This window comes from Phaenicophaeus curvirostris, chromosome 5 (genome assembly GCF_032191515.1).
Source record: "Phaenicophaeus curvirostris isolate KB17595 chromosome 5, BPBGC_Pcur_1.0, whole genome shotgun sequence".
NCBI lineage: Eukaryota > Metazoa > Chordata > Aves > Cuculiformes > Cuculidae > Phaenicophaeus > Phaenicophaeus curvirostris.
The window spans coordinates 2,595,379-2,607,696 of record NC_091396.1 but is presented as its reverse complement, the minus strand read 5'-3'; the positions used below and the strand labels follow the sequence as shown (position 1 = coordinate 2,607,696).

At 41.1% G+C, this 12,318-nt stretch overlaps 1 long non-coding RNA gene across 1 annotated transcript; it reads right to left on the bottom strand.

Annotated features, from left to right (window-relative positions):
• Positions 1-3,123: 3,123 nt before the first annotated feature.
• LOC138720939 (uncharacterized) lies at positions 3,124-7,328 on the bottom strand. The gene is made up of 3 exons (XR_011337488.1): positions 7,066-7,328; positions 6,510-6,657; positions 3,124-3,441 (listed from the first exon to the last, which is right to left on the bottom strand). It is a non-coding gene; the product is annotated as an uncharacterized lncRNA (long non-coding RNA).
• Between the last annotated feature and the right edge of the window lie 4,990 nt (positions 7,329-12,318).

Sequence of the window (12,318 nt, the reverse complement as noted above, 5' to 3'; positions counted from 1 at the left end):
TGACAAGTCTATATATGAATAGCTACCAGTTGAAAATAATTTGTTGGAGAGACTCGCTGTAATCTCAGTTATCTGGTCACGGGGTCACACGTCATGTTTTCACTGCTCTATCACGTACTTGTGGAAACCTGCTACAGCCCCTTATGCCAGAGTGCTCACATGTTTGGATGAACTTCATGCCAACGTTACACTTATTACTAGAGGCATACACTGCCTGCAATGTTAACCTGTCTCGTGAGACACGTGATAGAGTAAATTATGTAGGTAGATTGCAACGGATGTGTGTCATGCTTCCTTACACGTGTGTGCTGAAATAAAGTCCACGGCCTCAACTCTTTCTAATTCTAGTATTGACATTAACATTATCAAGAGTCAACCACTATGATCGGAGTCAATGGTAAAAATAACCAGACAGAGATTTATGGTTAAATGTAGTGGTTTTCAGAATCTTTAACAGTCAGGAAAATGCTGGGACAGCTTATAAAGTATTCTAACACTGTGATAAAGTGGTGCCCAGAGTGTATCAGTCCATACTGAGTAGGGTTTATATATGATGGTAAACAATGCTGACACAATTAAAGACAAATGATAGAGGAAATGCAAGGGCAAAGCCCAAGTCTTAAAGCGTCCTCTGCCTTGTTGGGAATCATTCAGAAGCTTAGACCAACAGCTGCAGTGTTTATTTTGGTACTGACATATGCCAGTCCAGCAACAGCTTCCTAGCCGATGTGGGATCTCATTAAGTTCTTACAAGCCCTCATGAGGGCGACTGCTGCATCACTGTCTATACAGGCTGTGCCCAAATTCTGCTTCCCCTGGTTGTGCTCAGTCCAAGCTTTGCTTCCCAAGAAACACCAAACCTTGTTGGATTTACGGTGTCACAGCAACCCACTGACCACTTCTTGGGGCTGTTTGTATGGGAATAACACATCAACACTCCTTAAACTGCTCCAGGCTGGCTATCAAATGTGTTCAAATGCAATTCACAGTAAAACAAAGAACACTGAGGGGAAAGATGAGCCACCAGCTTTCCGTTTTCTGTGTGCACAACTGCTGCTTGATGTAGCACATGTAATAGCGGTGGATGCAAACACTGATGAGGCACTGCATGTGTGACATGGGTTCAAACAGATCGTGTTCCATGATACGGCACTAGCACCACAAGGCGTCTTGCCTTACAGAGCAATCAGTGAGCGTGCAACACCTCGCACACACAACTGCTTAGAATAGTTGCTGAACTGCCCAGTGTAACATCTGAACTGCCCGGTGGTGAGGTTCCTGTTTATAAAACTAGACTTCCTATTTATTAAACAAGAAATAGAGGTCTGGTTTCTTTCCTTATCCCTAGTGTAAAAGCCTCTGGAAGAGGGAGAAGCCATTCTGGTAAAAATGTATTGGCAAGACAGACACAGCGTAGTTCAGTGTTGCAGATGCCTGCTTCACAAAGACAAACACTGCAATGCTGCATGCACACAGGAGGAGGTCAAAACTTATTCATTTGTGGATCATCCAGCCTGGCCTGGAACACCTCCAGGGATGGGGCGTATAAGACTTCTCTGAGCAACCTGTGCCAGTGCCTCATCACCCTCACAGGCAATAATGTCTTCCTAATATCTAATATAAATCTCTCCTCTTTCAGCTTAGAACCATCCCTGCACTCTTTCCCCAGCTTTCCTAGAGCCCCTTTCAGTACTGGAAGGATGCTATAAGGTGTCCCTGGAGCCTTGCCTTCTCTAGGGTGAACAACGCCAACTCTCTCAGCCTATCCTCAGACAGGAGGTTCTCCAGCCCTCCGATCATCTTTGTGGCTTCCTCTGGACTTGCTCTAGCAGATCCATGTCCTTCCTGCGCTGAGGACTCCAGAACTGAATGCAGGGCTCCAGGTGAGTTCTCACGAGAGCAGAGTAGAGGGGTAGAATCACCTGCCTCATCCTGCTGGTTACACTTCCGATGCAGCCCAGGATACAGGTGGTTTCTGAGCTGTAAGCACAAATTGCCAGCTCATCTTGAGCTTCTCATCCACCAGCACCCCCAACTCCTTCTCTTCAGGGCTGCTCCCATTCCATTCTCCACCCAGCCTGTGTTTGTGCTTGGGGTTGCCCTGACCCAGGTGCAGGACCTTGCACTTAGCCTTGTTGAACTCTATGAGGCTCCAGAACTCATTGTCAGTTCAGTACATGCACAGGTAGCTGAGATCTTAATTAGCACCATTGGCTCAAGAACCACCCAGTCAACACACAGTCTTAATAAACATTACACTGTCCACCTCCTTATATCCCTAATTCCAATTATGACTCAGGGTTGCTTGTTACGATATAACCCAGGAATACTTCTCCAACACAAGCCGATTTGTTTTTGCCACTCAGGATGAATCACATGCTGTAAGCAATGGGTAGATAATTATCAACTCCCTTTTTTTTCCACCTACATCATTGGGAAGGTGTACCTGTGACACATCATTCAGCATGGAAGCATCACAGGGCTATAAAATGTTGTCTGCATAGCACATCTCAGTAACTGGCCCCGAAAAATACATAATAACAGTCCATATGATTCAGTAAAAGAGGGACTGATGCCAGGATTATGAAGAATGGGATCCATCAGCACTCAATAAAATGATGGATCAGAAATATATCAGAGGCTGACAAAAGAATTAAATGAAATGAAGAATGGCGGGTGGATGTCATAGGATAATTCATTAGAACTGGATCAGAAGTAGTTGGTGATCAAACTTGGCCTAATTTACACAGATGGTATCATACAGTACTCCTCATAGCTATAAAAATGTATCAAATATTTTGAGACTAGAAATATTGAAAAAAATGAAGGATAGCAAACTCATTGAAAATTGAAAATTAATTTCTTGTAAAATTGTTTAGCAGCCTACATTGTGGATCAAGACCCAACTGTGCAGTTCAACCACAGGACAAATGCTGATCTTAACCCAACAAAAATAGGAAATGTACATTGTTGTGGTTTAACCCCAGCTGGAAACTAAGCCCAATCCAGCCAATTGCTCCCACGTCCCTAGTGAGATGGTGCAGAGAACTGGAAGAGTACAATTGAGAAAACTCATGGATTGAGATAAGGACAATTTAATAGGTAAAGAAGAAGATGGGTGTGCAAGCAAAGCAAACTAAGGAATTCATTCACCACTTCCCATCAGCAGGCAGGCATTCAGCTGTCTCCAGGAAAGCAGGAGATCCGTCACACCTAACGGTTTCTTCAGAAGACAAATGCCATCACTATGAATGTTTTCCGCTTCCTTCTTCTTCCCCCAGCCTTATATGCTGAGCGTGCCATCCTATGGGATGGAACATCCCTTGGGCCAGTTGGGATCCGCTGTTCCAGCTGCGTCCTGTTGCAGCTCTTTGTGCATCCCCAGCCTCCTCACTGGTGGGGTGGGTGAGAAGCAGGAAAGTCCTGGATTCTGGGTAAGCCCTGCTCAACAACAGACAAAACATCCCAGTGCTCTCAACACTGTTTCCAGCACAAATCCAAAACAGAGCCCCACACTGGCTGCTATGGAGAAAATTAACTCTATCCAGCCAAAACCAGGATGCAAGGACAAAACTGGATAGAAATGCTGATAGATCACTGTATCATAGAATCATAGAAGAGTTAGGGTTGGAAGGGACCTTAAAGATCATCCAGTTCCACCCCCCCTGCCATGGGCAGGGACACCTCCCGCTGGATCAGGCTGCCCAAGGCCTCATCCAACCTGGCCTTGAACACCTCTAGGGATGGGGCAGCCACAGCTTCCCTGGGCAACCTCTGCCAGGGTCTCACCACTCTCATTGTGAAGAAATTCCTCCTTATGTCTAGTCTAAATCTGACTTGCTCCAGTTTATACCCATCGCCCCTCATCCTATCACTCCAAGCCTTTGTAAACAGTCCCTCCCCAGCTTTCTTGGAGCCCCTTCAGGTACTGGAAGGTTGCTAGAATGTCCTCTCAGAACCTTCTCTTCTCCAGGCTGAACAACCCCAACTCTCTCAGCCTGGTAACTTAACATCAATGGCTCGAATGAAACCCAAGAAACTAATAATTCGTTACAGTCTCTGGGAACATTTCACCACTTCTTGGCTGTCCTGAAACAGCCAAGTTCTTTTGCTGATGTGTCAAAATGAATTTTATATCTTCTAGCAACTATTGCAAAGCAGATGCATGTTTAAAAGCACAGCTCTCCGTGTGCGTAAAATCCAGAATTCTTATCATGTCTAAACTTGATCCCAGTGTCTAACTACATGCCGCAAACACTACTGTAGTTATGGGATTATTTACTTTTTTTAGTATATTAGATGCTTCCTTAATTCCAAGTTACCTATTTGAGGCAATGAATTTTCTATTAATAGAGAACCTTAGAAAAACAAGGTCAGATGTCCAGAAAAGAACTTTAGCTTTAAGAATAGGTGTACCTAAATAAATTAAAAATCTGCTCTGTTTATTTTCCATGCATCTACCCATGATCAAAACAGTCAAGACCTTATCCAGGCCATTTATTCTACTTCAGAAATCAAAAGTAGGCCCTGCTAATTGTGTAAGTCACCAGTAAAATCATGACTATCTTTGCAACCTATAATGACATAGAACTAGTCAGTGTGAAAAGCTGTTTCTAACAGAGGGACTGGAACAACAACTCCAGTGCTGCCATTACACAAGGCAGCTGGGACAAGGAGCATGGACAAGCTGCTGGCCATATGGCAGGCACTGGGGTGGACCAATTATTCCAGGCTAAAAGAGCTGGTTTATGTTTATCTAATATGCTGCTAACAGGGCTGTATTTCACTCTGACTGGGCTCCTTGCTTCTTTGAGTCTCATAAGACCCCAGACATTTTTGCAGTCTTTCTGACTGTCAAAATAAAGAGAAGTTAGCAGATGGTAAACAGACTTCTTTGCCAGTATTCCATCCTCAGACGCTTCCTATTATGATGTAAAACACACTGAGAATGACAGCTACTTAATGTGAAAAAAGGCTAAAATATTCATGCCGAAAGAAAAACAGGATTTCAAAAGTCCTGAGGAGCTAAAACTCCCATCAATTCAAACAATACTAATTAGTGGGCTAGTACTCTAGGATTAATTAATGAATTGAGAGTAGCCCTGGGGAGAAGGACTTGGGGGCGCTGATTGATGAGAAGCTCAACCTGAGCCAGTAACCAGGGCTTGCAGCCAAGAAGGCCAACCATATCCTGGGCTGCATGAAAAGAAGAGTGGCCAGCAGGGCATGTGAGGTGATTTTCCCCCTCTGCTCCAGTCGTGTGAGACCCCCACATTGCATTCAGTTCTGGAATCTCCAACATAAGACGGAAATAGTACTGTTGGAATGGGTCCAGAGGAGGGCCACAAAGATGATCCGAAGGCTGAAGCACCTCTGTTATGAGGACAGACTGAGAGAGCTGGGGCAGTTCAGCCTGGAGAAGACAAGGCTCTGAGGAGACCTTTTAATGGTCTTCCAGTACTGAAAGAGGCTCCAGGAAAGCTTAGGAGGGACTTTTTACAAGGACATGTAGTGACAGGACAAGGGGGAATGGCTTTAAATTGGAAGGGGGAAGATTAAGACCAGACATTAGGAGGAAATTCTTCACAATGGGGTTGTGGAGGCCCTGGCCCAGGTTGCCCAGAGCAGTGGTGGCTGCCCCATCCCTGGAGGTGTTCAAGGCCAGGTTGGATGGGGCTTAGGGCAACCTGATCTAGCGGGAAGTGTCCCTGCCCATGGCATGGGAGGCAGAACTGGATGACTTTTAAGGTCTCTTCTCACCCAAACCATTCTATGATACTATAAGTACTCCCTTGGTTCTATTTTCAACCATCTCAAGAGACAAACTTCAAGTCTTAGTCTGTTGCTGTTATCCCTCTTAAACATGGCAACTTAAGAGACAGCCACTTTTCTTCTTCTCTAATAAAGCAAATTTCAAAAACTACATTAATTTCACAATTCATTGAAATCATCTTTGAAAATCTGAGTTACGTTCAGCATCTTTTAATCAATGAAAATGAACCAGTGATGAGCAGGCTTCCAGTAAATACTTTAAAATGTATTTGTATTTTCAGGACTAAAAAAAGTGAAAGAGAAAACATATGCAACTACATGTGGTTTGTAAGCATGTACACTTAGAAAACACTATGATCTGAAAGGGATGCTGGCAGGCAATCTCTGCGCTGGGAGTTTGACCCATCGAGTCAGCACACTGGATCATTATATATGTAAAACGCTCACTGATACTCTAGCATGTAAATATCACGTGTACCTATTAAGATTGTCACATGCATTGTAATAGTCTGATGTATCTCTGCTTGCAGAGCGTCACACCCTTCCACAACTTACTTCAATAGAAAAAGATCAATCCAGCCTTTCTTTAGGTACCTAAACATTAATTAGATGCCTAAAAAATTACTCAGGTTTAACAGTTTGTGACTAGATCATGTACAGAGGATTTCTAGTTCCTTGCCTATTAGTTCCAAAGGCAGTGACATTGTCTCTTCTCTTGTTTTACAAAGGCAACATACCTTCTTCTTCGTCCTTTGTTGTTTCCCAGTGTCCACATCTGCCATGGTTACAGCAAAACCATCTCATTTGTTGCCATTTCACTTGCTGGTTTGTTCGGTTTTTCCCCCTAAGCTTCCTATGATCACATTGTTTCTCTTCCAGTCATAACTGTGGTACAATTTTAACAGGAAAATTCAGAAATGACTGCTCTAAAGAACAATGTGTGATTAGATGACAAATGTTAACATTGTTTTAGTTGAAAGTTGAGGTATGAACCATGTCTAAATTCATCATTGCTGGTGTTATTCACTCTGCAACCTCAATGTCAGTGATGCACTGAAAACACCACTAATTAGGGTCTTTTTCTTTTAAAATGAAATGCTCAGGTGATAAAGCAGTGTTGATATTGTTAGACATATATGCAATCTCTTTTGTTCACTTCACACTCTGTAGGCCCCTAACAAAGCATATATCGGGCATACCTTCCCACAGGCAGCATGGAATTCTATGTTTTAATCTGATAGATTACACTGATATTTTTCAGCCCGGCATCAAACTATTCTTTCTTCTACTTACAGATCGCAGAACATTCAGGATGTGCAAACAAATTCTGTTCATACATTCCAGTAGCAGCTTCAGTTTAGTTCATTTTATTGGCATATATGAATGGTATGAATAATCTCCATATATCAGTCTAGAGCCACACTGATGCATTTAGCCGCAGACAGATAGCCAAAACTTTCAAAAGCATGTATCTAATTCTTCCTGTCGATGAAACAATAGCATTATTTTCCAGTCCTGCTGGGTAGGCAACATTAAGTGCCTTAAAGTTTCTGCAAACTGAATTGGTTTGAAAAAAAAAATAGTTCATTTAGGATTCTCTTCTTTGTACAGAATGGGAACATATAAAATGACTTCTATCATTTCAACAGAAGTCTTAGATCACACATTTATACACGCAAACATCCAGCAGGCCAATTAAGGATTTGAGTAACTTAAAGCACATGTGACTAAGTTCTCTTGGCTGTATGACCCATTTTAAAGCTTAAGAGCTTCTGATGCAAACAACAGAAAAAAAAACAGTGTTGCGTCTGGCTTTAAATCTTTTCTTATGCAGAATGAAGCATTAATGGGCAAAATCATGTTTCAAAGTAGAGGCTTTACAAACTGCTATTAGGTAAATGCTTCAAACAATGCTGCTAATAATACGAACAAACGAAGAAAAGCATTCATAAGCTTACTTAGTGGTGCTCTAACTTGAAAGAAAATCAAATAAAAGCAAATGCATTAACAAAATTACATGATGGGAATTAATTTTAATAATGTAGTTTCTAGGAATAAAAATAAAACCCTGAGTTATCCAGAATGCTAAACATGTTTGAATACCTTTTCATCTGAAAAGTGTTGCATATCTTATTCTATTTTCATTCTTTCAGTTATCTCGAGATGTTTAATGCAACTGTCATTCTGGCAGCAAATAGGAAATACAAAATCTTGATGAGGATAATCAGTCATTCTATGTATGAAAATTGATAAATTATTGCAAACCCTCAAATAGAGATGAATGAAATTCTCTTTTTGGTAAAAAACCTGTGAATTCTATTTTACTCCACAGCTGGTGTATCCATTGCCATTTGCTAACCCTATCCACTATGACAGTTTGAAGATGCGCCTTTCCCAGAATCACTGAAATCTTTATCATCTGTGGAGACCAAAAGAAGCAAGGGAAAAGAAAAACACGTAGTTCAAAACCACTTATTATTCTGACACACTTTTCTACCTCTGAGGTTAATCTTTTTCTCTGGTGGTTTAAATGAAGATGTTGCCCTAATAACTACAGGATGGCAGAACAGTTCAAACACACAAAAAAAAAAGGTTTCCTATCTGCCTTTTCCTGGTTTTCTTCTACTCTTCTCTCTCAGAAGTCCGTGTTTTCTCTCTTCTATGCATCTTAGTATCTCACTCCACCAACCAACCGCCCAACATACATGTGCTATTTCCCATAAAAGCTAGATTTTTCTTCCTGCCTGCTGATAAATGGCAATTGTCTAAGCTTGTATGTCTTACAGTGATAGATGCTTTGAGTTTGGAAGCTCCATCCTTTGAAGAACTGCTTACCTTTTCCACTAGTATCATTCTCTCCATTGTCCACCTCTTCTAAAGACGATGTATTTCAGTGTATTCAATGTTTTCCATTAGATCTTGTGACTGAAAATACAAGCTTTAAAAGGGTGCATATAGTGCAAGTTACTGAATGATAAACTTATTATCATGATGGCTTAAGCAGCAAAATGTTTTCAGACATAACTTATTGAATATATACAGTTTATTAGTACCTATCTCATAGTCCATCTCTTCTTACCATACATTATGTCTGACATTTTAGTACACGTCACCCAGATGTTTGCTATCCTTTATTAAAGGAGTGTGAATTCCATGTCCTTCTAATTGCAAGTTTGACATATAAAATTGTGTGTGCACAATTGACCGTGTGTGCACGCGTGTGTGTGAGTGGAATTGACCTTGTAATTTGTGTTTAAACTCATTTTAAATACCGGAACCAAAATACAAAAGCTAAGTATCACAACTATTAATCTCACAAAATCTTAATTAAGGTTGAAGTGTAGTTTGGGTTATGCCTCAGAAAGACACGCAGCAACATGGAACCAGTCTCCAAGTAAATAAAGATGATTAATTTGGAATTGTTTGAAGTTTGTTTACTTAATGCATGTATAACTGCAGGCTTATGCAGGCAAATAGCAAGCCGCAGGAATCAAATATCAAAACAGAAGGGGGGGAAAGAGAAATAAATAACATACCCACAGCAAGGCACTTGTGAAATTTAAACCAGTATTCACTGCTTTCTTCACTGAAAAGATAAAAAGATTAAGGTGAGATGAGAGAATTATTTTGTGTTTGTTTCACACTTAGATTTGTATTTGACTTTTCTAAATGCAGTTGCTTGGATTTAGTAAAGCTGAAGTGCAAACAGCTTTGAATAACCATGCCATTCATGTCATATGCTCTCTCTTGGATTTTTTTTTTTTGCCTATTTTCTTAGATAATATTTAATCTCTTCTTGTTTTTTTTATGCACACATACATATATGTGTATATATCTCTCTCTCTCTTTTCCTCTAGCATTACAGTTATAAGGGCTTATGGGAAATGAAAGAGAAGCAGTTTTTGAAAGTTACTCTTATTCTGAAACAGACTGGTGACAAACAAGTTTATCTACAAACATCAGTTGAAAGGAAGTGTTAAACTTTAAAGGAAAAGCAAACAACAGCTCTTCATGAAAATGTCCGCATTTCCCTCATTTTGCTGGTTAGGCAAGCTGAAATATCAATTATTTGATTTAGAAAAAAAAAAGCATGCATGCACTACTAATATTAAGTCCATATGACGTGTCAATCAGTCTTTCCTTACAAAAAGGACCATTTTTTTAATAAATAGGTCATCTTAAAAAATAAAAGCCGTATACAGCTACCTGGAACACTACACAAGCTTGAATGAGTACCTGGAAGATCATTAAATGTTCTCAGAAACAGCTGATGGTGAAACTTAGTTTGCAGAATGAGAGCTACCAACCTGAAAAAAAAAGGCTTCAGCGGGTTAAGACTGTGTTGTGAGGCTTGGATACTCTTTTTCTTCGGCTGATACTATAGAGAGTTTCTTTCTTTGTATGAAGACCGTGTAGCTCTTTGGGATTTACTCCTGTTTAGCTTTGTCAAGGATCTTCTGAACGCAGTGGAAGTCTGGTACATGGAATTGTTCAGCGCTTGCACAGAAGATGCAGTAGTAGGTGTACTCTGATGATGTGTATTTAGTATAAAGCTATTAGAAATTCAGTATAAAGCTATTAGAAATATAGGTGATCTACCTTTCTTGCTCTTCTTTATGATATTGGTTAGCCTGTTGAAAAAGAAAAGATTATGAGACCTAAAGACATGGAAGAAGTGTCCTAAATGAGGCTGAAGCAGAAAAAAAGGGAGTTTTGTGTTCTTAGCACTGAGGAGGAGTACCAGTAGAGATATTCCTTATGTAGTACAGACATGAATTTGGGAGTCTTAACCCTCTGATACATAATATGACATTGTGCTCGTTCGGGCCGGGATAAAGTTTCTCTGTGGGGTTTATTTGCCAGCCACGGTTAAATCACAGCATGCAATAAAGGTAAAGCAATTGTTTAATGGAAATAATGTGCTAAGATTATTCTTTGTGTCTGTTAAAAAGAAAAAATGCAGACATAGTCTTACAGAGAAACATTTTTCCTGTTTCATTCCCTTCTGACAGGCTAAGGGTAAACAAAGCTGTGCTGTTTCACTGTTGTAATGTGCATTGTGTAAATAACCACACTGGGATCCTTATCAGGAATGACTGGGGGGGGGGAATCAAACCACCACACACACACAACTTGCTGGCTCAGCTGCTTTTATAAACCAGTACTCCTGCAATCACATTTAGGTAATTTCTGTTTGTTTAGAAAGGTCTCGTATCTGCCAGGATTAACCACAACCACTGTCATCACGGAACAGCTAATAAAGAGAAAAGTATATATGTGTGTGTATATATATGCTAGGTTTTTTAATATATATTTTAGTCTTCTAGCATGTATAGGTAGTTTTATCCACTGGTCAGGGTCCAGGAACCCCATACAGAAGTATCATAGAATCATGGAATAGTTTGGTTTGGAAGTCTGTTTCCAATTGGGTGCATTTGACCAATGTTTATGTATCACCTGTGCCTCATTGGAGGCAGGGACACAAGAATAAACATTTAACAACACACTAAATGGTCACTTCCATTCTGCAATTGAAATAATATTTTTTTCCCCCGCTGAAATTCCTGCTTCTGGAATTCCCAAAGGAATTGCAGCTTTCAGTGCCCTCATCCTGTAATTCCCTTGCACCGCTGAATAACTTCTCCCATATCAAAAACCTTAGAAAGCTAGAATTATAGAATGATTTGAGTTGGGTTGGAAGGGAACTTTAAAGGTCATCTAGTCCACCCCCCTGCAGGAGCAAGGTGTCTTTAGCTTGATCAGGTTGCTCAGAGCCCCATCCAACCTGACCTTGAAAGTCTCCAGGGATGGGACATCTACTACCTCCCTGGGCAACCTGTGCCATTGTTTCACCACCTTCACTGTAAAAAATTTCTTCCTTATATCAAGCCTAAATCTTCCCTCCCTTAGTTTAAAACCATTACTCCTCATCCCGTCACAGCAGAACTTGTAGTGGTAGGACTAGGGACAATGAGTATAAACTGGAGAGGAGCTGATTTAGACTAGACATAAGGAGGAATTTCTTCACAATGAGGGTGGGGAGGCCCTGGAACAGGTTGCCCAGAGGAGCGGTGGCTGCCCCATCCCAGGAGGGGTTCAAGGCCAGGTTGGATGGGGCTTGGAGCCCCTGATCCAGTGGGAGGATCCTAAACTCTTCCTCTTCTCTTCTTCTTCCCTTCTTTTCTTTTCCCCTTCTCTTCCTCTCCCTCTCCTCTTCCTCTCCCTCTCCCCTACTCTCCCTCTCCTCTCCCCTCCCCTCTCCTCTCCCCTCTCCTCTCCCCTCCCCTCTCCCCTTCTCTTCTCTTTTCTCTTCCCTTCTCTCTTCCCTTCTCTCTTCCCTTCTCTTTTCTCTTCCCTTCTCTCTTCTCTTTTCTCTTCCCTTCTTTTCTCTTCCCTTCTCTTTTCTCTTCCCTTTTCTCTTCCCTTCTCTTCTCTCTTCCCTTCTCTCTTCCCTTCTCTTCTCTCTTCCCTTCTCTTCTCTCTTCCCTTCTCTCTTCTCTTTTCCCTTCTTTTCTCTTCCCTTCTCTTTTCTCTTCCCTTTTCTCT